Source organism: Caloenas nicobarica, chromosome 37 (assembly GCF_036013445.1).
Source record: "Caloenas nicobarica isolate bCalNic1 chromosome 37, bCalNic1.hap1, whole genome shotgun sequence".
Lineage (NCBI taxonomy): Eukaryota > Metazoa > Chordata > Aves > Columbiformes > Columbidae > Caloenas > Caloenas nicobarica.
The window spans coordinates 2215135-2221134 of record NC_088281.1 but is presented as its reverse complement, the minus strand read 5'-3'; positions in this window follow the sequence as shown (position 1 = coordinate 2221134).

Genomic DNA, 6000 nt, shown 5'->3' with positions numbered 1-6000 from the left:
ATATATGGCAGTGACATTTGCATGCTGTGGGCATGGCTGTGCCTGGGAGATGGGGAATGGCTGCTGCTGGGGGGGCTGTGCTCAGGCATGGCCCATGAGCTGACCTTGCTCTGCTCCTCTCTTGCACTGCCCACACTTGGATGGTCCTCAGGAATCATCCATGAGCCCGGAGGAAGCACCAACCTCCTGGAGTGTTGGCCCATTACTGGAGGACAAGAGTGAAAGATTTGTGAGACACATGGGAGTGCAGGAAGAGACGGGTCTATGTGTAGTAGTAAATGTGTTAAAGAAGAAGACCTAAAGACCATTGGCTGATCGTGCTAATGTGGAATAGGTTGATTTTTCTTTTTTATTTTCGGGCAGCAGAAGAAGGAACGTGTGCTTTCAGTGCTGGGGCATGGATCCAAAGAGCAGATTCAAGCAAGTTTGGGACCGGGACAGCTCAGGTGATTGGTGACCATTGCAGGTCTATGAAAGAAGTTGCATGGGCTTGGGGAGCCTCATAGGCATTGCCAAACCCTCAGAAAACCAGAGCCTTGTGGTAAAAGTAACAGCACTTGCACCAAACCCACACCCAAACCACAAATACCCTCCCAGTGACCACAGGCAGAGCCTTGAGAAACATTTGACTGAAAGGGTCTCCTTTGCCAGGCCCTGGGGGTCAGGGCTTGGCCATTCTGATGCTAAACAACCATGAAGGGCTGACAGGGCACCAGAGCCACCTCCACATCGCCTTTACCACCTCTGACCATTGTCTCCAGGCTTTTCCTTCAGCAGCCTCCAGGGACAGGGACTGCTTATGTCAATGATGGCCCCTCGTGGGGTCCCAAACACCCTCAGAAACTTGGAGTTTGTTTCTGCCTTTCACTTCATTAGGGGTTTGTTAATTCTTTCAGTAGCTGCAGTTCAGGACCATGGCAGCAGAGGGCTCATTAACAGCCAAAATGAGTTTATAAGCCAAGGCGCTCTGCAGCACTTGCCTAAAGGCTTCAAGTCTGGTGTGGATGATTAGAGACATTTCAGAACTGTAGCCAAACAATGAGCATTTCCATAATAAATAGTAATAAAGACAAATTTCTTATATTTCCATCCCCCTTCTAATGCCCTCATTTCCAGAACAGCTGGTATCAACAATCTCCAATATTGATCTAGAGAATCTCCTGATAAAGACTGAATGTGTCAGAAAAGTGGGTGCCTGACGCACCACTTGAGCGAGAAGACAGGACAGGACACCTCAAGAGGAATCACACCCCTCTGGACCAAGAGGTGGGAGTTCCTGGGAATCTCAGGTGCCACAGGACAGCAATACTTGTGTTCAGGGAGCCGGTCAAGTGACCCATCTCCTTTTCTGTAATGGTGTCTGAGTTTGCTCAAGTAACCCCTGACTGGACCCCCATCCATTCCTGGGTATTCTCCAGACTCCTGCCTACAGGATCAAAGTCCCAGGAGACCTTGCTGGTGAAGATGGAGGCGAAGAAGCCATGAAGTACCTCAGTCCTGTCTGATTCTACTCTTACGAAGTTCAGCAGCAGGCCCACGTTCGCCCTGTCTATTCTTTTACTGTAAGGAAGCAGCGTCAGCTCATCTTGCTGCCCTCAGCCTCCCCTGCAGGTATCAAGTCCAGGGCAGCTTTGGCATCATCCCCACATCCATGGACAAGGATTCTAAATTCCTCCTTTACAGCTTGACCTGCTTCCACCTCCCATGTGCTGCCTTTTTGCCCTGGAGCTCCGTCTGTTCAGACAAGCAGCCTCATGACGTAAAGTCTTCTTTCATGGGTACTTGGAGAGATCATTCTTGTGCCTGGAGCAGGCTGTCCTGTAAGGCTTCTCGGATTTCCTGAGCTCCTTCACCCTTCAGACCTACTTCCATGTCACCATCTTTATTGGCCACCATCCCCCAGTATGTCCGTGTCTTCTCCTCTGGAGCCCACCAGCCTGTGCTCTGCTGCTGGCCTTCCTCCCTCCCCTCTGGTGCCTGGAATCCCACTCTTACCTGGTCATGACAGCCAAGGTGGACACTGATGTTCACATCCCTCACCAGCTCTTCTTTGTCTCCCAGTTCCAGATCCATGTGAGCATCACCCTTGTTGGCCCGGCAGGCAGTCACGTTAAGAAGTTGTCCCAAGATCCTCTGGACTGTTGGCACCTGCTGCTTTGCCTGGCCAGTGAATGTCAGGGCAATGACAGTTCCCCATAGGAACCTGCTCATTTACTGGTGACTTCCTCACATTGCTGACAGAAGATCTTTTCCATTTCTTCCCCATGATCAAGTAGTTTGTAACACCCAACACGTTATCACCCTGTACTGGGTTTACATGGCAAAGTCTTGGAACTGGAGTGAGTGTGGGTGTGCTACAGTTGTCACCTCTCTGAGAAGACAACAGGAGTTTGATGTCAGACAGAGCCGATATGAGCTGGCTCCAAGATGGACCCACTCCTTGACAAATCTGAGCCACTCAGGGATGCTGGCAGCACCTCTGTGATATTGTATTTGAGAAAGGGTAAAAACCGCTGCACAACAGCAGGTGGGAGAGAGCAGGGAGGAAATGTGAGAGAAAAATTCCTGCAATCACCAAGGTCATATCCCATAGGACCCAAGCAGGTCCCTCAGCTGGCCAAAGCCTGCTCTCCTGAAATCCTGCTCTTTGCCTTGTTATCATCTCCCAGGAACCTCAACTCTACTTTCCCAGCCCTGACTGTTACATCCCTGACCAACTCTTTCTGCTTTGTAAGTGTCAAGTCCCACAGGGCACCTCACCTCACTGACTCCTCAGTCACCCGTGTCAGGAAGATGTTGTCAATGAGCTCCAAACCCCTCCTGCATGGCTGGTACCTTGCAGATATTGGGATATCTTAGGTCTGTCATGAGGATATTGCCCTGGAAACATGAGGCTTCTTTCATTTGTCTGAAGGAGGCCTCATCTAATTCCTCTTCCTCATCAGTGAGTCAGTAGCTGATGTCTACCCACCACAACTTTGCCCATGTTCTTCTGCCCTCTCATGCTGACTCCTCAACTTTCAGCTGATATTCTCTGTCCCCAGGCAGAGCTCCACACATTCCTGATGTTCTCCCACATGAAGGGAAACTTCCCCTCTAAGTCCAGACCTCTGGCATTACGAGCACTAGCCCCCCAAGACCGCAAAGTTTCTCCTGCAGGTGATATTCATAGTGTCCTGTAACTCCTCATGATGTTATCTTGGGATAGACGCTCTCATCAGGATAAACCGTCTGCATGTAAACACTAACAGCTGGAGCTTCTTCTCCCCTCGGCTATGGCTGTTGTCTCCAGCTCTGATGCCTGTGAGGAGACACCTTGTCCTTACAGCACAGGGGCCTCATGGCCTCCTTGTCCCCAGCCAGGAACCTGGGAGGTGTGGGACCATAGTCCTGCCCTTGGCCTTGCACAGCCCCACATCACACTGTCCCAGGAAGGGCCCTGGGCAACGTGGGAGGGACAGGATCTGCCTTCCCAGGGTTGGGGGTCAGGGCTTGGCCCTTTGGTTAATGAAACACATCCAGGTGTACTCAGCATCAGAGAGACCTTCACCTTGCTTGTCCTGACCTGTCATCTCTGCCTCCAGTTTTCTTCTCTAACCAGACCCTGGGGTCGGTTCCTCAGTAGTGTTCCTCAGGGGGACCCATTAACACCAGAAGGAACTTTGGAGTTTAAACCTGACTTGGACTTCTTGAGAGGTTTCTTCAACTGCCTCTCTGTATCTGAGGTTCATGGCCTCAGCACCAAACCCACCAGAGGGGTCATTAAAGCGCCTTGGGCTGCTCCTGTGCTGCTGAGCTGGGCTGGGCTCCTGGGACAGAGGGAGCTCACGGCAAGCGGCAGCGCTGCAGAGAGACAGCTCTGCCCAGGAGCAGCTCCTCTGCAAAGCGCAGCAGGGCTGAGGGCTCTGCCTGGGGATCTCAGGGAGACGAGCAAGGCAGAGAGAGATGAAAGGTGGTCAGGATGGGGAGGATGACTGAGAGCTCACTGGAGGAGAAATCTTTGCAGCCCTTGACCCGGTAAGTCTCTGGGTGCAGGGCAATGCAGCTGCAGCTCCTGGAGGCATCTCCTCAAGTTAGCACAGGCACAGCTTGAGGGATCTGTAAGGAGGGGGCTCTTGTCAGGCAATTTTGAACAGCTCTGAAGCTGGGTGAGCACCCAGGGGTGCCCAGGGCTGTCCTGCAGAGCAGGGTCCCTGCACCCCAGGGCTCTGCTGGGGCAGGGACTCTGCCGCCTGCCAGGGTCAGTGCTCAGCCTGCCCGGGGAGATCCCCATGGTGCTGTGGGGAGAAGCTGTGGGGGGAAGGAGCGACCCGTATCAAGGCAGGAAAGGTGCTTCTGCTGTGGAGAGGATGCTGTGTGGGTCAGTTCTGCTCACAGCTCCAGATCACCCCCAGGATTTTTCCGAGGGGATGCCTCAAAGAGAAGATCAATGCAAGGATTACCAGAAAGATAGGGAGCTTTTCTGAGCCTTTCTTTTCAGTTTCCTATCAGAAGTGGTGAGGGGTACAGGAAAAGAGAAAAGGAAAATGAGCCCTCCTGCTTAAAAAAGTCACTGAGACTCCTGAACTGCAACTTTAAGTGATCAGTATGTCTGCCAGAAGCCTCAGAACATCCCTTCAGCCCCTGCTCTGCACCTGCATCACATCTGCTGAACCCATCAGCCTTAGTCTGACCTGTCCTGTTTTCCAACCTGCAAACAGGAAGATTCCCCCAGGCAGTGCCCTGTGAACAGGCAGGATCTGTAGGGCCAGGGTGAGGGCACAGAGGGCGGGATGGGGTCTGTGAGCATTGACAGGGAAAAGACATGGACAGGGAAACACCTCCCAGGAGGAGAATCTCCAGGCAATAGGGAAATGATCAGAAATGAGAGGTAACTAAACTCAGAATTGTTATTGGAGGGAGAACAGAGAAAACTCCGTATGATCCCCACACTGCAGATCCCTCCTGTGAGCAGCCCCCTCACCTCCTCTCCCACCCAGCAAAGCCTCTGCCCTCAGGGCCGGGGACTCCAAGGCATGAAGCAGCTCCTGTGCAGCCAGAGCTCCAGTTCCCTCTGCAGAGCACAGGGGCTGAGAGCAGCTGCCCGGCAATGCTGGTGTGTGGGAGGTGGCTGCACAGCTGGGGAAGGGTGACGCTGTCTGAGTGCCCGGCTGCCTCTGCCCTGGCCTCTCTCACACCCACCCTCACCACAGTTTCCTTCTTGCTCCACTGCTCTGGGTCACTGTTGTGATCTGGTTCTTGCTGTCAGGCTCTCTGGGGATGGGAGTTTCAGCTGCAGAGTCACAGCCTGATCTTGTGGGTCCTTTCCTGCAGCTGTGTCCATGGGAACACGTGTCCCAGCTTTGCTCTGCCCTGTGGGGCTGTGGGCAATGCAGTGTGTGGGGCTGGGGAAAGAGCTGAGTCTCCTTTAATCAAATGCCATCATTAGGACTCTTGGCTGTCTCATTGAGTGTTTTTTTTCCAAGCTGTGAGCTTCCCTCCAGGATGCAAACCTGTCCTATACCACGTTAGCATTATCTGAATTACTCATGCAGAAGTGCAGAGATGCTGTGACACAGAAAATGCTGTTTGGTTTGTGAAATGAGCCGTGTGTGTCCTGGGATAGAAGTGGGGTGCTGAGACCTGACGAAAGCGTGAGACATGTCATGGTCTGAGGTGGATCCCTCTGCTCTCAGCAGTGCCTGGTGGCTTTTCAGGGTAACATGGCAGTGTGATCAGCCTCCATCTCAGAAAGGTGCCAGCCCAGGGCAGCTGGAGCAAGACAGAGGGACAGAGCAGCTGCCCTCACTCTGCACTGACCCACAGGCATCCTCTGGTCTCGCAGGACTCGCTCTGTTCTCCCTGAGTGCAGCAGAAATGCTGAGGTTTTCTGACACCCAACAACACTCCCCAGGCTGTGAGTGGAGAAGGAGCTGTAGAAACGCCAAACCTCTCAAACTCAGTTTCTCAGCCCTGTGGGTACAAATGCTGACAGTCCCTTCTGCACCAGGATCGGTTCCA